Source organism: Chrysochloris asiatica, unplaced genomic scaffold, assembly GCF_000296735.1.
Source record: "Chrysochloris asiatica unplaced genomic scaffold, ChrAsi1.0 scaffold00177, whole genome shotgun sequence".
Classification (NCBI taxonomy): Eukaryota; Metazoa; Chordata; class Mammalia; order Afrosoricida; family Chrysochloridae; genus Chrysochloris; species Chrysochloris asiatica.
The window spans coordinates 6343807-6363276 of NW_006408695.1; the positions used below are offsets into that span (position 1 = coordinate 6343807).

At 39.3% G+C, this 19470-nt stretch overlaps 1 pseudogene; it reads right to left on the reverse strand.

Moving 5' to 3' along the window:
* Positions 1-18794: 18794 nt before the first annotated feature.
* LOC102836245 overlaps positions 18795-19470 on the reverse strand; it is a 4071-nt pseudogene continuing 3395 nt past the window's right edge.

Sequence of the window (19470 nt, forward strand, 5' to 3'; positions counted from 1 at the left end):
ACAGGGAGGAAGTGGGATGACTATTGTTACATTAAAGGGGGTTGCAATCACTGAGAGAAAACAAAGTATATGATATTTTAGATGTAACACTGATGATCTGCTCTGTAAACCTTCACTTAATTCACAATAAAAAGTTTCAAATAAAAATAAAAGATAGCTACCATGGTGAATTAAGTGAATTAAGTGAATTGTGAATTAAGTGAAGGTTTACAGAGCAGATCATCAGTGTTACATCTAAAATATCATATACTTTGTTTTCTCTCAGTGATTGCAACCCCCTTTAATGTAACAATAGTCATCCCACTTCCTCCCTGTGGTTCTTATTTCCATTCCACCCTCCTTCCCAACCCAATTTCATCTTGAATGATTGACCATTCCATGGTGAGCATATCTTACTAGTAGCGTAGTGGTTACGAATCGGGCTGCGAACCTTAAGGTCAGTGGTTCGAAACTACCAGCTGCTTCGCGGGAGAAAGATGAGGCTTTCTACTCCCGTAAGGATTTACACCCTCGGAAACCCTATACAGGGTCGCTATGGGTCGGAACGGACTCGATGGCACATAACAACAACAACAACAACCATCCTGGTATGGCACTGTGGGCAAATGTGTCAGACTGCAAAGTTGTTTGAATTGCAAGGTCAATGGTTCAAGCTCACCAGCTGCTCCTTGGAAACCCTATATAGGGTTGCTATGGGTCAGAATCAACTTGACGACACTTAACAACGGCAAACTATATGAAGATCATCAAGGAACCATGGAAAGACAGGAGACAAAGATCTTTCCTTAGAGTTAACAGAGAGCTATCCCCTAGACTCACTGCTCTGATTCTTGCCTTCTTCAGAACTGTAAGAAAATACATTTCTGATCTTTAAAACCACCTACTTGTGATATCTGTTATTGCAGCACAAGAAAACTAAGACAGCTTCCAAACTGGTTTGTCCTACTTCTCAGAAAACTACAGGTTACCCCCTAACACTCTTCTCCACGTGTCACTGTGGGTTAATGCACTGGGCTGAAAAGTTGTTTTGAACTGAAAGTTTGGCAGTTCAAGCTCACCAGTTGCTCCTTAGAAACCCTATACAGGTTTGCTATGGGTTGGAGGTGACTCACTGTCACATGACAACAACAGAGTACATTAATTGGTCAACATGTCCTGTTCATTGTTTTTCCCAAGTACCTCTGGGGTTGATCCCTTCCCTTTTTCTTAGTTGTAACTAAGAAGCTACAGCCCAGGCAAAGTCATTTGGTGTCTTCTACCTCAGTAGTTTCCTGGTGTGGCACTACAGCGACCATATAAGGGTTGCTGTGAGTCAGAACTGACCCCATGGTACTTAACAACAACAACCACGGTTTCCTTAAGAATCTCACTGCCTGTAGCCTCCCCTTCACAATCTATCCTTCACTGTCCCAGAGCAAGTTTCTAATAAACAGATCTGATCCTCTCCTTCCCTTCTTAAACTCTTCCAGGGCTCTCTCCCACAAATGGATCAAATTTTGTCTCATTAGCAAGGCATACCATATTTCCCAGATACTAATATTCTATAACTTCATTATGAGAGAACTCAATAAACACTTGCTATTATAGCTATTAACTGTGTGTGAAGTGCTGTACTGAGCACTTTATGTGTATTGTCTCACTTAATTCTCAAAACATCCCTTTGAGGCAGAAACTATTATTAGCTCCATTTTATGGCTCAGACTTAGAGAGGTTAAGGAACCAGCTCCTGGTGATCCAGTTAGTAATCATAGCGCTGAGATTGAAGACCCAGAACTTGAGTTCTCAGTCACTGTGCTAGTGGGCCTCTTGGGTCATGCTCTTAGGGAACACTGTCCTCATCTGCTTCAGTGTTCACTTGAGCATCTATCTGTTCCCCTGTGAAGCCTTCGCTCATAGTCCCAGGCAGTGCTCATCACCTTGAAGCTGCTTCTACTACCCTACTTTCATATTGTTTTATCATTGTTGATTTCCATAAGAATCTGCCCATCACTCAGTTGTTTTTTATCTTTCTATCCACAGTTGTTGTTGTGTGCCATCAAGCCAGTACTTGGCATCAAATTAGTTGATGTTGAGTTGACACATAGCAACCCTAATTGTATCAGAATTGAACTGTGCTCCACAGACTTTTCAACGACTGAATTTTCAGAAGTAGATGGTCAGGCCTTTCTTTTAAGGTACCTCTGAGTGTACTTGAACCTCTAATATTTTGACTAGCAGCTGAGAATTTTAACCATGCACCAACTGGGCACTCCTCCTGCTATAAAATAACTGCTTAATGAGAATGGTTGACTGACGGAATAGAACATAACATTCCTTATTGCAAACCTCCATCTCTCCCATTGGAGAACAACCCTGTGCTTGTTTCTTTTACTGTGATATCTCCAAGCTAGATGGGAAGGAGATGCTGATTTGTGCCAACTATCACGTCTAATTTTCTCTTGACAATAACCTAAGAGAAAGGTACTATTACTATTGACATTGACGGAGTGGAAGCCAAGGCTTCATGAGATACTATAGTTATAGAAGGCTAGTGAGTTGGTTCATTTAAATCTGACATAGGGATTCAGACTTGCAAGATATGAAGCATTAAAAAAGGCTGTTTGAGCTCCATGGTACATACTGAGACAGCATAGACATTGGGCAAGGACCATAGCACCTTCTTCAGGGGACAGAGGCACTCACTAATACCTGGATGACAGCTAGTCTTCAAGCTGATTAGAGAGGAAAGGTGGACTTCTAGAAGCATAAAAGCAGAGCCGTCTGAGAAATGTGCAAAGATTCTGTAACTACACCTGAATTGTGGATGTTTCAAGAAGGCAGTAAGTACTCTATAAGCCCCTTATGTATCTTTGTATTGATTTCACCATCGAATAAGCAAACTTGACTTATTCTTATGGCTAGTTCACAGTTATTTACAGAGGATCTGAGGAAAAGGAAAGTAAGGCATGCAAAGGAATGCTGCGTGGGGACTTGGGAAATCTGGGCATCAGTCCAACAACAAAGTGGAATGAGGAAGTACAAAACCATTATCATCCTGGATGCCTGGAGTCTCTGCTAGAGTTATATAGCTGCATTCCTTCAACTTTCATTCATCAACCCAGATTGTATCTTTGTTGTTGCTAGATGCTGACGAATTCATGTTAACTCATAGCAACAACATGTGGTAGAGCAGAACCCAGAGTTGAACCCCTAAGTTTTAGTAGGCTGCAATTTTTATGGGGGCACATTGCCAGGTCTTTCTCTGGTGGGTTCAAACCACCAACTTTTCAAACTGCTAACCAGCAGCCTAGCACCATCTGTGAGAAAACGGAGACCTATAATACCATGGGGATGATGTGTTAAAGTTTTCCAAGAAGAGAAGTCATGTATCTTTTGAAGAATTGTAGGTTGGAAGGTCAAGGTCAGGACAGACAAGGAGTTAAATATATAACAGACTTAGCAAAGAGAAAAAGACCCAGAGACAGAGCTTATTTCGTGTTCAATAAGCAGTAAGTAATTAAATACAAGAAAAGGGGAGGGGGTGGAGCACAAGAAGACTAAGCTGCAATAAGGCAGGAAAAAAAATCAGTTCAATCTTGGGTGAAGAAAATTCTCTTGTCTCAAGTTAGGATTAAGGTTGTTCTGTGATTGGTAGGGAGCATTTCCATGTAAGATAAGACATTTACTGCCATTTTCAGAATTTTTATTCAAAAGCAAAAGATAGTATTGAAGCACCAAGTTTATCTACCCTTTGTACCTTCTACAAACATTTCAGTGATTGTATATTTTGTTCAAGGAGCTCTGGTAGCGTAGTGGTTATGAGTCAGGCTACTAACCTCAAGGCCAACTAGTTCGAAACTGCCATCAATTCCGTGGGAGGAAGATGAGGCTTTCTGCTCCCATAAAGATTTACAGCCTCAGAAACCCTAATCAGGGTCACTATGAGTTGGAACCGACTCCATGGCACATCACCACCACCACCATGTTTTGTACAGGACTCTTAGTGTCACACTGTAGAATAAGCACTGGGTTGCTAATTGCAAGGTCAGTGACTCAAACCTACCAGTCACTACTAGGAAACCCTATATAGGATCACTATGAGTCAGAACTGACTCCATGGCACTTAACAACAACATATTTTGTACAAGGCATTTTATATATATATATATTTAAAAATACACACACACAATATTGATCCTTTTCCATTAATCTTTTGTTTCTCACTCACACAGCTGAGACTAGTCTTAGTTTTCATGTTTAGTCACGTTGTTGTTGTTAAGTGTTATTGAGTTGGTATTGAATCATAGTGACCTTTTGCACAACAGAATGAAATATTGCCACAACCTAGAGCAATCTCACAATTGTTGCTATGCTTGAGCCCATTGTGCTGCCACTGTGACAATTGATCTCATTGGGGGTCAGCCGCACCATAGTCCTCAAACTGATATTTTTACATCAGAATATTTAAAAGAAGACTTGTGCAGCAGATTTGCCTAATGTACTATGTGGTTTGATTTCTTGAATGCTGCCTCTATGAGTGTTTCTTATGGGTCTGAGCAAAATGAAGTCTTTGACAACTTAAATCTTTTCTCCATTTATCATGATGTATTTATTTTGGTCCAATGGTGAGGATTTTTGTTTTCGTTACATTGAGGTACAATTCACACTGAAGACTGTGCTCTTTGATTTTCATCAATACGTACTTTAAGTCCTCTTTGCTTCCAGCAGATAAGGTTGTATCATCCATCTCCTTATCACAGGTTGTTAATGAGCCTTCCTCTATTCCTGTATTTAAGTGTTCTGAAATACCCATTCTTCTCTATGTTGTCCATAGCTTGTCATGATCCACATAGTCAGAAAACTTTACATAGTCGATAAAGCATCAGTAAATATCTTTATGGTATTCTGTGCTTTCAGTCCAACTGAAAGCAATGACATTCTGTGTCATTGGTATTCTGTGCTTTCAGTCCAACTGAAAGCAATGACATCCCTCATTCCTTGTCCTCTTCTGAGTGCAGCTTGAATTTCCTCCAGTTCTCTGTTGTTGTACTGTTGCAGTTGTTTTTGAATCATCTTCAGCAAACTGTGACTTGTATGTAATATGAATGATACTGTTGGATGATTTCCACATTCCGTTGGGTCACCTCTCTTGAGAATGACACAAATACAGTTGGCCAGGTAGTTATCTTCCAATTTCTTGGCATAGATAAGTGAGTGCCTCCAGTTCTTCATCAGTTTGTTGAAAGATGTCAATTTGTACTCCACCAATTCCTGGATCCTTGGTTTTTGCCAATGTCTTCAGTGCAGCTTGGACTTCCTCCGTTGGTTCTTGATGATATGCTTCCTCTTGAAATGGCTAAACACTTACAATTTATTTTTGGTGCAGTGACTCTGTATATTCCTTCCATCTTCTTTTGATGCTTTTTGCATTATGCAATATTTGCATTTTTGTTGTTGTCAAGTGTTGTGGTATCAGTTTTGACTCATAACCACCCAGTATAGGTGTGACTGGTGGGTTTGAACTGCTGACCTTAAATATTGCAAGTCAAGGTTTAAATTTTTCCTTAAGTTCTTTCAGCTTGAGAAATACTGAGCATGTTCTTCTCTTTTGGGGTTCTAACTTCAGTTCTTTGCACATTTCATTATAATAATTGACTTTGTCATCTTGAGCTGCCCTTGTAAAATTCTACTGTGTGATCTCCAGCATCATTTTTATCACCAAGTCCATAGTTCTCAAGTACTGATACTTCCTATTTGCTTCCAATGTTTGCATTCCAATCACCAATAATTATCAATATATCTTGATTAAATATTTGATAAATTTCAGATTTAAGACCTTGTATAGGGTTTCCGAGGAGTAGCTGGTGGGTTTGGACTACTGACCTTGTTGTTCGCAGTCCAGTGCTGATCCTACAGCACCAAACCAGAAGTCCTAAGATGCTAGTAGAATGCCTCAATTCCATCATTACTGATTTTAGTGGTTGGTGCATAAGTTTGAATAATATTTGTATTAACAGGTCGTCATTGTAGATATATGGCTGTTATCCTATCACAGACAGTTTTGTACTTCAAGATAGATTTTGAAGTGTTCTTTTTGATGATAAATATGACATCATTCCTCCTGAATTTGTTTTCCCTTACATAGCAAACCAGATAATTGTCAGATTCAAAGCAACCAGTAGCAAGCCATTTCAACTTGTTAATAATGCCTAGGTGTGGTGCTATAGTATAAGCACTGGATGACTTATCAAAAGGTCAGTGGTACAAATCTGCCAAGTCTTACTTGAAATCCCTGTGCAGGGTAGATATGCGTTCCAACCAACTTAACATCATTTAACAACAATAACAATGCCTAGGCTATCACTTTATATGATCTACTTTATTTTTGACAATTTCCAGTTTTCCTAAATTTATACTTCGTAATTCTATGTTTCGATTACTAATGGATGTTTGCCGGTGTTTCTCCTAGTTTTGAGTTATGCTTCATTAGCAAATGAATGTCCCAGAAGGTTTAGCCCAATTATGTCATGACCAGTTCTACTTTGAGGAGGTAGCTCTTTCCTAATTGAATTTTGAGTGTTTTCCAACTTTAAGGGCTTATCTTCTGGCACTATATTTAATAATGTTCTGTTGCTATTAATAATCTTTTCATTTTCTGGCACTATATCTAACAATGTTCTACTTCCATTCATAAGGTTTTCAGTGTGTAAACTATCAGAAGTAGTTTACCTCTCCCTCTGCCTAGCTTGTCTTAGTCTTGAAGCTCCGCTGAAGCCTGTCTACCATAGGCCATCCTGCTTGTATTTACAATACCAATGGCATAGCTTTCAGCATCACAGCAGCATGCAAGCCACCACAGCACAACAAACTGACAAAAGAGTGGTGGTATCAAAGTGTACATATGAACAATGTGAAAGAGAAAGAAGCTCCTGACATCCAGGTCCTGGCCTGGCACTGGCATTTGGCCTGTGGTGTTCTGTTGAGCATCAGTAGTTCCATAGAGCATCGGCATTAGAAAAGATCACTCTGGGATGATGAAGATCAATGAAATCACAACATTGTCATGTGTGAACACAAGTAGAAACATGAACTGTGTACAAAGACACAGTTGACTAACCAGCCCTTATCTAAGCCAATATAGGTGACTGCTACTTTACCAATTATAGTTTTAACCTTGTTCTCTTCTCATCCTCTAGATAAAAATTAAGATACTCATTCAAAGAATTATTCCTGCTTTTTACAGCATCCAATCTGGAGCAAAATTCCACTTATATGAATCTTCCCCCAAATCACCTAACGCAAGCCTAAACATTTTGTTCTTGTTGCTATCAAGTCAGCTTCAACTCATGCCAACCTCAGTGTCTTAGGCTTATATAAGCCTAAGCATATGTAAACATATAGAAAGGTTTTGGTGGTTCAAGACAACCAGCTACTCTGTAAAAGTGGGGTGAGGCAAAGATTTTCAGCCTTGTAAATCCTATACAGAGCAGCTATGAGTTAGAACCATCTCTATGGCACTGAACAACAACAGAGAGGTTTACATCAAGGAAATGGTACACACAGTTGTAGAGGTGGTTAGTTCCAAGTCCGAGGGTTAGCTGTCTGACTGGAGTTTTCTGATTCATGTAGTTACAGGACTGATAAACCAAGGTCAGAAGGCAGGCAGGCAGGTTTGGCAGGTAAAAAGGCAGGCTGCTAACAACTCTGAAGATCAGCGGAAAATAGAGCAGGTCACTGGCTCAAGTCCCAAGAACCAGAGTTTGGAGGATGAGTCAGATGCAAGATCCCAAGAAAGCAAGCAAGTTCTGCCTGAGTGTTCAATATATTGGATGCAGACCATAGCCCCAAGGATATGTCCTTTTAGTTGATTGGCTTCTCCTAACAGACCTCATCATAGAGCTAATTACATCTCAGCTGCCGAACTACTGAGAATCCTTACTCAGTCAAGCTGATGCAAAACCTTAAATATCACTTAGGTATCACAGAACAAAATGTCTTGTGTGTGCCATCTTTATGATTGTTATCGTGTTTGAGTCCATTGTTTCAGCCTCTGTGTCAATCCAGGTTAATAAGGGTCTCCCTTTTTATCACTGACCCTTTACATTAACAAACATGATGTCTTTTCTTAGCAATTGGTCTTTCTTGATGGATGCAATTATCATAAGTCAGCCCTTGTTAAGTACTCTATTACTGAGAGACTACATTGCTCCCAGTTGCATCCTTCCTTATTGTAATGAATTGAAAAACCCAACTTGGTTCAGCTACAGGTATATTCCAGGTGGTCTTTGACTGGGGGACATTGACAAAGTGGTGATATCTTACTAATCCCAGTGTCCTTGGGAGGTGGGGGACACTCAATAAGTTTACTATTAAGTTTAAATAATAAAGCAAAAATTATGCAGGAAAAAATTGACTATAATATATTTAAATGAGAAATTAAAACCAAAAGGTTGGTCAAAATAAAGAAAATCCAAGTATCTGGAAATTTAAAAAGTATGTTTCTAAATCTTGAGATAAAATAAAATATATTTGCAGCTGATTTAGAAATTAAGAAGGAAAACACTACGTATGTGCATATTTTTCCGCAATGATTCTTAACCATTTACAATTTTAAATCACATTAAAAATCATTTTTCCTATGCAAAGTTATACTCAAAAAACAAAACCGAAAAACCCAACAACCAAACCCAATTCGGGATCATAGCAATCCCTATAGGACAGAGGAGAACTGCTTCATATTGTTTCCAAATCTGCGACGTCTTTCTCCTGTGGAGCAGCCAATGGAATCAAACCAACAACCTGTCCCTTAGCAGTCAACTGCCAACAAATGTGTGTTCTCCATTGTAACATTTTTAGACAATATATTTACACACATATGTTGATATCTTTTCAAAGGAGTTGTATTAGTTATTCAATCTTCTGGTAAATGGTGACTAACTTAACATCTTTTCCCTCAGCGTCCTGAATTTCCCATTTTGGTAGAATAATCAAGCATTTTGTAGCTAAATTAATGATACACTTTATAGCTCACGCATTCGTTTTCAAGAGTTATATCACATGTAAACATTATATGTAATAATATGAAAAATAAATCAACTCTGCTTTCTATAGTTTTCTTTATGCTCACCATTTTCTACTTACTTCACCCATGAATTCTTTATTTTTATTTATGCTCTTTCTTTCAGTGGAAATACTTATGAGAGTAATATTTTTGGGGAGGCTAGGTTGGTGGAATGTCTGTTTGAGAAAGGCTTTCTGTTGCTTTCACCCATAAAATATATCTTGGCTAACTAATATATTCTATGACCACAAACTTGTGTGTGTGCGTCAAAACCTGGTAGCCATTATTTCAGTATCTTTTGTAATTTATTTTGGCAAGGAAATTTTTTTTTATATCAATCTGTCTTAGTTGTCTTGTGTCACTATAAAAGAAACACCACAAATGGGTGACTTTAACAGAAATTTATTATTTTACAGTTTAAGTGGCTAGAGTACAAAATCAGAGCATCAGCTCTGGGGAAATATTCTTGTCTCCTTGCAGCATCTATAAGCCCAGAATTCCTTGGAGATCTCTATGTGTCTTGGCATCACTTGTTCCCTGGTTCCAGGAGCTTTGCAGTGCAGGGAGCCAGATCCAAAAGACACAGTATTCCTGACTCTTTTTTCTCGGTAGTAGTGGGTCCCTCTTTCTCTGCTCACATCTCTCTCCTTTTATCTCTTGTCAGATAAAAAGTTTTGCATGCCACACCCTTGGGTGTCTCCCGTACATCACATCAAGGTGATGGTGGGATTAAGGGTTCTGATATTGTTGTTGTTAAGTGCCATTCAGTTAGTTCCAACTCATAGTGACCCTGTATAAGGTTTCCGAGGAGTGGCTGGTAAGTTTGAAGTGCTGACCTTGCGGTTCAAACCAACCTTGTGGTCCAGTGCTCATCCTGCAGAGTCACACCAGGACTCCAAGGATGGAGCATCCCACCCTTAATCCTCCTATTGGTTTGTCACATCAGATCGCATCATGAGGGATCATCATGTAACCGTGAAACCACTGACAATCATGGTGCAGTCCAGTTGATAGATGTTTGGGGTGGTGGTGGTAGGGAACACAATTCAATCTAGGACAAAATTTAATAGTTTCGTTTTGTTTTTCCATTGAATTGCCAGTTTACTTATTTATTTTCTAACTTTTTATTTTGAACTGAGTGAAGGAATGCAGAACAGAACATCAGTCCCACATCCAACAGATTATAAACTTTGTTTCAACACAATGATTGCAAGATCCTCACACATCTTGTGGAGAACACAAGTTAGAGAGGTCCTAGAAGAATTGATGCTTTTGAGTTATGGTGTTAGAGGAGAATATTGAAAGTGCCATGGGCTGCCAAAAGAACCAACAGATCTGTGTTGGAAGAAGTACAGCCAGAGTGCTCCTTGGAGGCCAGGATGGCTAAACTTTGTCTCATACTTCGGACATATTGTCAGCAGGGACCAGTCTCTGGAGAAGGATCTTGTTGTTTGGTAAGGTGGAGGGTCAGATAAAAAGAGGAAGACCCCTAGCAAGATGAATTGGCAAAGTAGCAGCATTAATGGGCTCAAGCATGGCAGCAATAGTGAGGTTGGCACAGGATTGGACAGTGTTTTGTTCTGCTGTGCATAAGGTCACTATGATTCGGTACTGACTCGAAGGCACCTAACAAGAACTGGAGTTTTTATTTTCTTTTGATTTCTTGTTTCTTTGTAGTAACTTTGCCCATAGAAGAGAAGGGGCTATTGACTCTGACTCTTCAGTTTGTTTTCACTGATCTGAACTACATTTTTTTTTTTTTCTTTTGATTTCTTGTTTCTTGTAGTAACTTTGCCCATAGAAGAGAGGGGGCTATTGACTCTGACTCTTCAGTTTGTTTTCACTGATCTGAACTACATTTTTTTTTTTTTCATATGAGTTATGTGCCTTCTCTGTTGAGTTTTACAGTGAGAACTGGGGAAGTTCTATCAGAGACTCTACAGTGTCTCTTCAATTTATTTGGTCTCAAAACAAAGAGAGAAGGAAAATATCTCATTGTCCCACAGTTTTCTTTACCAGTCTCGTTGTAAAGGGGATGGTGTGGAGAAAGCCTCACTCAGACACAGCTATTCAGTGGGAATGTGGCAATTTTTCCTTTTCCATGGTTGTGGCAGATCAAAGTCATAGGAGTATTGCTCCTCCTGTTGACTGACTTGGATACTTTAATGGGAGCTGATGTTGGCAGTATCTCCTTGGTATTCATTTCATACTTGGTTTAATCTGAAAATGAATGCAGTCAGTCTATGCTTCCCATGTGGGGACCTGGTGCAGGTCTTGGGGTAGAATTGAGATTTGTCCCCATAGACTCTTTTTCCTCCTCTCAGCTCCAGATCTGGTCTTCTCCTAGGGTCAGGGAAAGTGTTATTTTCTGCATATTGAGACTCACATTCAATCCAATCAGGAGTGCCATTGTATCATGCATACATTTCTCAACATTTCAGAAATGTAACTACTAACTGACTGGTTTCCCAGAAATGTAGATCTCTTCCTATTTTACTTTTCTTTAATTATGCCAATGGGGAGCTTGGCATATTTGAAAGGTTTGGACGGTAGGTGCAAGGGCTGAGGTCATCTTGTACCTGAAGTTACTAGCTTTAATTTGCATTTATATTTACTCCCATCCATGAATTTAGATATTCACCAGAAGAAGATGGTTAGAAATAAATAACAAAATCTGAATAGACACAGATGTATCTAGTGAGCGTTAACTAACATTTCAAAAAGTACTAACACATTGTTTGGAGTCCTCGCATGGTATTGTAGGATAAGCACCAGACTGCTAACAGCAAGGTCAGCAGTTCAAACCCACCAGCTGCTCAGAAACACTATATAGGGTCATCATGAGTCAGAGTCAAGTCAATAGCACTTAACAACAACCGGACATTGTTTTATATCTCTCTGGAGATTTAAAGAGTGATTTTCTAGTTGTGGCCAATCACTGATTGTTGTTGTTAGGTGCTGTCAGTCTGCTCCTATGCGTATCAGAACAAAACACTGTCTGGTCTTGAGCCACCCTCACAGTTGTTGAACTCATTGTTGCTCTCATTGTATCAATCCACCTCATTGGGATCTTCCTCTTTTTCTTGGTCCGCTACTTTACCAAGCATGACAGACCACTAATTGTCTTCTAATACTCATGGCTTCCTCTTTCCATAGTAATAGCATTTTAACTGGGCATGATCTCACAAAATAAACTACTTGTCTATGGCTAGGTGTGACTATGTGATTTAAGTTCTGATCAATGGAATAGAAGCTATGCAGAAGTTATGAAACAAGTTTGGAGAAATAATAAATTCATGAGGGATAATAAAATGGCTACCATTACTCTGGTATCATAGTGGTTACGAATCGGGCTACGAACCTCAGGGTCAGCAGTTCGAAACCACCAGCTGTTTTGCAGGAGAAAGATGAGGCGTTCTGCTCCCATAAAGATTTATAGCCTCGGAAACCCTGTACAGGGTCACTATGAGTCGGAACCAACTCCATGGCACATAACAACAACAACAACAACATTGTTGAATGGCACTAAATTCTGGGATGATTTGTTTAATAGTGATAGATAACACAAACACTGTCCCTTAGGGAAGCTTCTCGAAAGTCATCACATATGACTTCTGCTTAACTTTGATATCATTGGTCAGACTTCTTTTTCACAAGAAAGTGAGGACTATGGCATGGAATACATACATGACTCTGCATGGTCACAAAATCTCTGTTCTGACTAGAGCCCATCCCACCTCTCTTTAGGCCTTGTTGTTGTTGTTGTTGTTGTCAAGTGCCGTCGACTTGAGTGTTCCAACTCAGAGACCCTGTGTGGTATTTCCAAGGAGTGGCTGCTGGGTTGGACTCCCCCACCTTGCATTTAGCAGTCTAGTTCCTATCCTATAATGCAGTGGTGGCTAACCTTTTCTCTGCCAAGGGCCATTTTGATTTTTATAACATCATTCACCGATCATACAAAATTATCAACTTTTAAAATTAGCCTGCTTTATTTGGTCAAGCATTTAATTCACTCACCCCAAATGTGATGGCTGGGACTGTAGTTGCCTGGGCAGGGACAGACCAAATGATTTTGCAGGACATATGAGGACCAGACGTTCTCCGCCCCTGCTAGTATAGTGCCACACCAGGACTCCTCCTTGGGCCTAAGCACACCACTTTCCTCCTGAACTAGTCCTTTTGTTAGGAATCCATTGCTGACATCTGTTTCCCTACAACTCCTGCTGTCAAATGTTACTTAGCCAAGGGTATGGTTTCTCTGCCCAGGGCATAGCATTGTTCATTAATTTATCAGAAAGTTTTGATGACTAGGAAGTGCAGAGCTAAGATAAAATGAAGGCAGCAGTTATTTTTCTTTAGCAAGTAAAACAGATGGTAATATAAACAAAATTGAAAATAAAATATATGCAAAATGTGCCTACAGAATTGAGATTTGATCTCATCTAGCTAGAGAGTGGAGTCCCTGGGTGGTGCAAAAAATTAATGTGCTCCACTGCTAACAGAAAGGTTGGAGGTTCTAGCCCATCCACAGGCACCTTGGAAGAAAGGTCTGGTGATCAGCCATTGAAAACCCTGTGGACTACAGTTCTACTCTGGCACACATGGGATTGTCATGAGTCAGAATCGAAGGTGATTGATTGTTTATATCTGTTGTTGTTATGTGTAGTGACACTATAAGACTGAGCAGCGTTTCCCCATAGACTCTCCTAGGTTGTAATCTTTATGGGAACAGGTTACCAAGTCTTTTGGTATTGAGGAGTACCTTGCAGGTTGCTTGTCTTTCTCTTAGTAGCCCCCAGAGTTCCTTTTGGTTGGATTAGACAGCATATTTTTTATAATACTATAAAAACTATTTCCATAAGTTGATTTCCACTGACAGCACCATATGATTTCCAAGGCTTTTCTACAAAGGTGGCTCCATACGATAAGCACTAGACTGCAAACCACAAGGTCTGCCAGTTGCTCCTCAGGAGAAAGGTGAGGTTTTCTGTTTCCACAAAAATTTAAAGCCTTGGAAACTCTATACAGGGTCACTATGAATGGGAACAAGGCCACAGCACTTAACAGCAATGTGTACTAAAATATTTCACCAAAAAGAGTAGAAAACTAATCCATGGACTGGGAAAAAATTTTTGGTAGTGACATATCAGATAAGGGACTGATCTCTAAAATTCACAGAAAACTTCAATACCTCACCAAGTAAAAGACAAATAATCCAGTTAAAAAATGGCCAGAGGACATGAACAGACACTTAACCAAAGAAGACATTTATATAAACAAACTTACTGCCATTGATTTGATTCTGACTCATAGTGATCCAATATAGGGTTTCTGAGACTGAAAGTATTTATGGGAGCAGATAATCTCATTTTCTCCCGTGAGGCAACTTGTGGTTTAGAACTCCCATATTTGTGATAGCAGTCCAATGCCTATACATGGTGAAAACCCACAAAATGTTGCATATGTGTATTACTAGCTTTCATAGAAACATCCACATGTTAATTTACCCTCCGGCATTGGACAAATCATTACACTCCTATGAGCTTCTATTATCATATTCAACCCACCATTCCCACTGTCACTTGAAGCCTGGTCTCATTTCAACAACTGATATTCAGGGGAATTGAGGAATCCCTGGGAAAATAATTCTACCATGTCCACATTTGAGATTTAACAGATCCAGGTATACCTGCCAGAATACTCAGAGGTGAGAGTAAATTATTGTTGTTGTCGTCAAGTCAGTTCCAACTCATATCAACCCTATGCACAACAGAATAAAACACTGCCTAGTCCTGCCCATGTTATTATGCATCATCCCATTTTTGCTAACACTGAGCCAATTCATCTCACTGGGGGGTGGGGGTGGGAGTCTTCCTCTTTTTCTGCTGACTTTACCAAGCATGAAAGCATGATATCCTTCTCCAGGGACTGACTCCTCCTGATAACGTATCCAAACTATGAGAGACAAACTCTCATCATACTGGCTTTCAAGGAGCATTCTGTTGTCTTGTTCCAATACAGATTTGTTTGTTCTTCTGACAGTCCATGGTACTTTCATTCTTCTTCTCCAACACTATAACTCAAATGCATCAATTCTTCAATGTCTTCTTTATTCATTGTCCAAGTATCATATGCATAAGAGGTTATTAAAAATACCATGGCTTGGGTCAGGCACACCTTAATCTTCAAACTGACATCTTTGCTCTTAGACACTTTAGAGAGGTCTTGTGCAGCAAATTTGCCCAGTACAATATGTGGCTTGATTTCTTAGCTGCTGCTTCTATAAGTGTTTCTTGTGGATCCAAGCAATATGAACTCTTTGACAACTTTAAACTTTTCTTCCTTTATCATGATGCTAATTATTGATCCAGTTGTGAGGATTTTTGTTTTCTTTACATTGGGGTACAATTCATACTGAAGGCTGTGATCTTTAAGCTTCATCAGTAAGTAAGTACTTCAAGTCCTCAAACAAGCAAGGTTGTAGCATCTAATTGTTACAGGTTATTAATGAGTTTACTTCCAATCCTGATGCCACGTTCTTCTTCATGTAATCCATGTATTTGCTCAGCATACAGATTGAATAAGTATGGTGAAAAAATACAGCTTTTGTCTGGAGAGTTGGAGGGAGCATGAGAAGACAGAGGAAGCAGGGAATGTTGCCTGTAGCCTACTAGGGGCTTATAAGAAGCAGAAAGAGCATTACCCTATAAATGACAAGGGTAGAGATGGGCAGTGCTCCTAGGCAGTGAGTTATAAACCAGGGCTTGTGCTTCAGCAGTGGATCACACAATTAATTTAACTGATCATAACCAATATGAAAGAGAGAAGGAAACAGAAAAAAATAGTAAACATCAATATTTCTTACAAATAATAAGTGCAACTGTTTTGAGAAACATGTGTGGGACTGTATGTAGGTGTATGCTGGATTATTATGTAAAATGTATTTCTTATAGAAGCTTCAGCCAAAAAGTCTGAAATCCACTGGTCTAATGGGCCCTGACATGACACTTTAGAGCTATGGACAGAGCAGTAACCCAAGTTAGTATCCTGGGAACTGGGCACTGGGTTGAAAGGGACCTAAGGCAAGGGACAGCAGGCCTGGTACAGCAGCAATGGCCTGAATAGCCGCAAGAGGGAGCACTCAACACATGAGACGTCTCCCCTCTCGCACTGCTCCACCAATTACTTGGGGATGATCTTGTGAAGGGAATGACAGTCCATAAATATATGACTGGAAGAAGGACATTAGGCCAGTGAGCTTTGGGATCAGGTATAAATGTGGCATCAATTGTAAGCATAGTTTGGGGGCGCATTTGGAATATATGTAGGAGGAAGATTTGTGTTAGGACTTTATAGTGTTCAGACTTTGCCCCCTTCTTTGTCCTATTAAACTTTGGGGTAGAATTCTGATAAATGAAGCAGAATCCTTGTAACACACACTTTCCTCCTGATGTAGCAGATCCTGACCTGTGTGCAGGGAACCTTAGACCTCATTTGGGATGCTTATATTGCATAGCACTGGTTTGAAGCTGTTTGCAGTCCCTTCTAGTGCTAATTTCTTGATTCTATGGCTCTTTAAAAAATCTAAATAATTTAATAGATCAGAGCTTATTTTTGAAGCCAAGGGATGCATTTCCACTACCTCTGAATCTCCAGAACAGTACCTGGTACAAAAATGTTCAATAATCAAAACTTTGAAATAACTATTGGCTTCTCCATGTACAGAAGAATGAAGAATGATGAAAACTGAAGATGCTTAGAATCAACTAGTCCAATGGACTAATGAATCGGGTGAGCATCAGTCACCAAGACTCTGAGAGCAGAAGAACTAGATGGTGCCCATTACCACTATCACCTGCTCTGAAAGGGATCACATTAGAGGTCCCAGATAGTGTGGGAGAAAATGTGGAACAAAACTCAAAATTATATAAAAGACTGGGTTTATTGGTCAAAAAGCTACTGGAGGAATCCAAGACTATGACCCTTGACCATCCTTCATGTCTTTAACAAAGTTCACCACTGTGGCCCAATTTTCAACCTAGCAACAGATAGATATACAGGTGAGGGCAGTGGCATGGGGGAGACAACAATACTAGTAAGGTATCCTCACCATGAAATGGTCTATCATTCAAGATCAAAAGGGCAACATTTACTTATGGACAAAGTTAAGAAGGAACAGGAAGGAGGATGGAATGTATAGGAACTACAGAGACGAAGGGGGTAGCTGTTGTTACATGGAGGGGATTGCAATCATTGTGATGAAACCAAGTGTATGATTTTTAAATGTATAACTGATGATCTTTTCCATAACGTTTCACTCAATTCACAATAAAAAGTTTAAAAAAAAAGAAAATGGATGGAATAAACAGTCACTGTATCAAAAAGAAATGCTTGATGTTCAACTATTTCAATAGGTAGCAAATGATCAAGAACCAATGGTACTAAAGAAAGAAGTCCAAGCTATACTGAAGGCATTGGTAAAAAGAAAAAAATTCTAGGAATTGACAGAATATGAATTGAAAACTTTCAACACACTGATACAGCATTGGAGGTACTCACATGTCTATATCAAGGAATTTGGATGACAGTTACCTGGCCAACCAATTGAAAGACATCCATATCTGTGCCCATTCAAAAGAAAATTTATGTAACATCATATGAAAATTAGGGAATCATTTTAGTAATATTGCATGCCAGTAAAACGATACTGATGATAATTTTTAAATGGCTGCAACAGTATATCAACAGGGAACTGTTAGAAATTCAAGCCACATTCAGAAGAGAACATGTAATGGGGATATCAGTGCTGATGTTAGCTGGAGCTTGCTACAAGCAGAGAGTACCGTAAAGATGTTTATTTGTGCTTTATTGACTATGTATAGGCTTACAATTGTGTGACTCATGACAAAGTATGGGTAACGTTGCAGAGAATGGGTATTCCAGAACACTTAATTGTGCTCATGAAGAACGTGTACATAGACCAAGAGGCAATTGCTCAAACAAAAGAAGGGAACACTGAATGGATTAAAATTAGGAAAGGTGTGTGTCAGGATTGTATCTTCCACCATACTTTTTTCAATCTGTATGCTTAGCAAATATCCAAGAAACTGCATCATTTGCAGAAGAAGGTAGAGTCAGGATTGGAGGAAGACTCATGAACAGCTTGCAATATGCAAATGATACAACCTTGCTTGTTGGAAGCAAAGTGGACATAAAAAAATTACTAATGAACATCAAAGACCACAACCTTTAGTATGTACTACACCTCAATATAAAGAAAACAAAAATCCTCACCAGTGGACCAATAAATTACAACAAGATAAATGAAGAAAATACTGAAGTTGTCAAAGATTTCATTTTGCTTGGATCCTCAGTCAACACTCATGGAAGCAACATTCAAGAATTCAAACAAATATTGCAAATCTGCTTCACGAGACTTTAAAATGTCCCCAAACAAAGATATTAGTTTTAGGACTAAGGTGCACCTGACCCAAACCAAAACGTATTTTCTTTTTGTTAGGGTGAGGTGAGTGCCATATATGCAATATTTTATTTTTAATAACTATCAGATTACAGATGCTATTGGTGACTGGTGCTTCTAGTTAGGTATTAATGTCAATAATATGTGGCTAATAGTACTTGCATAAAGTGCTGATAAATAACTTAAATGTTACCAAAAAAAGGTCAGTGAATGTTAAGTTCGAAAACATCACTAGACATTCAGTATAACTCTGGTGTCAGAACATAGAGGTGCTCAAATCCCTGCAGATTCCTCGTGAGGATGGTGATGCACATGTCTAAATTGGCCAGAATTAGAAAGCTCATAGCTTGCTTTGTACTTAGCCAAAATTTTCACTATAGGCCGGATTTTCAACGACCATTCTTCTTTGGGAATTCAGTGCTCGAAATCTGTGTCCTTCTTTAGGTCTGCCACTGGTTGAAAAATTAGATTTCTTTTGCTCATTCCCAGCACACAGGCTGAATCATTAGTTACAGACTTTTTTCCTGTTCCTCGAGATTCCTTCAGTTTCATAGTAATCCACTGCAGAGATTTGGCAGAAAGTTTGTTCCAGTTTCTATCAAGAGAGAAGGTACTTCACCCTGCTGCATGTAACCCAGCACATTCTTCCTGAAATCAAACACCCCTTTTCCTTCTGAATAAAGCTGACAAATGAAGTCAGCGGTATAATTTTCACTGCAGATCTCATTTCTGAGCACAAGACCCCTCTGAATGGTGGTCTTTATTTTCTCAGTCAGGTGCTCTACATACCAGATCTCTGGTATCAAATGGCTCTTCAAAAATGAAAGCTGTAACTATCTAATTAATATTGGTTTCCCTTGCCTATTATTGTAAAATAGACACTTGAGTGGGATAGAAAAGAATATTGGGAAACATGATTACAGAAAGCTTGTAAGCCTGTCTTCAGCCT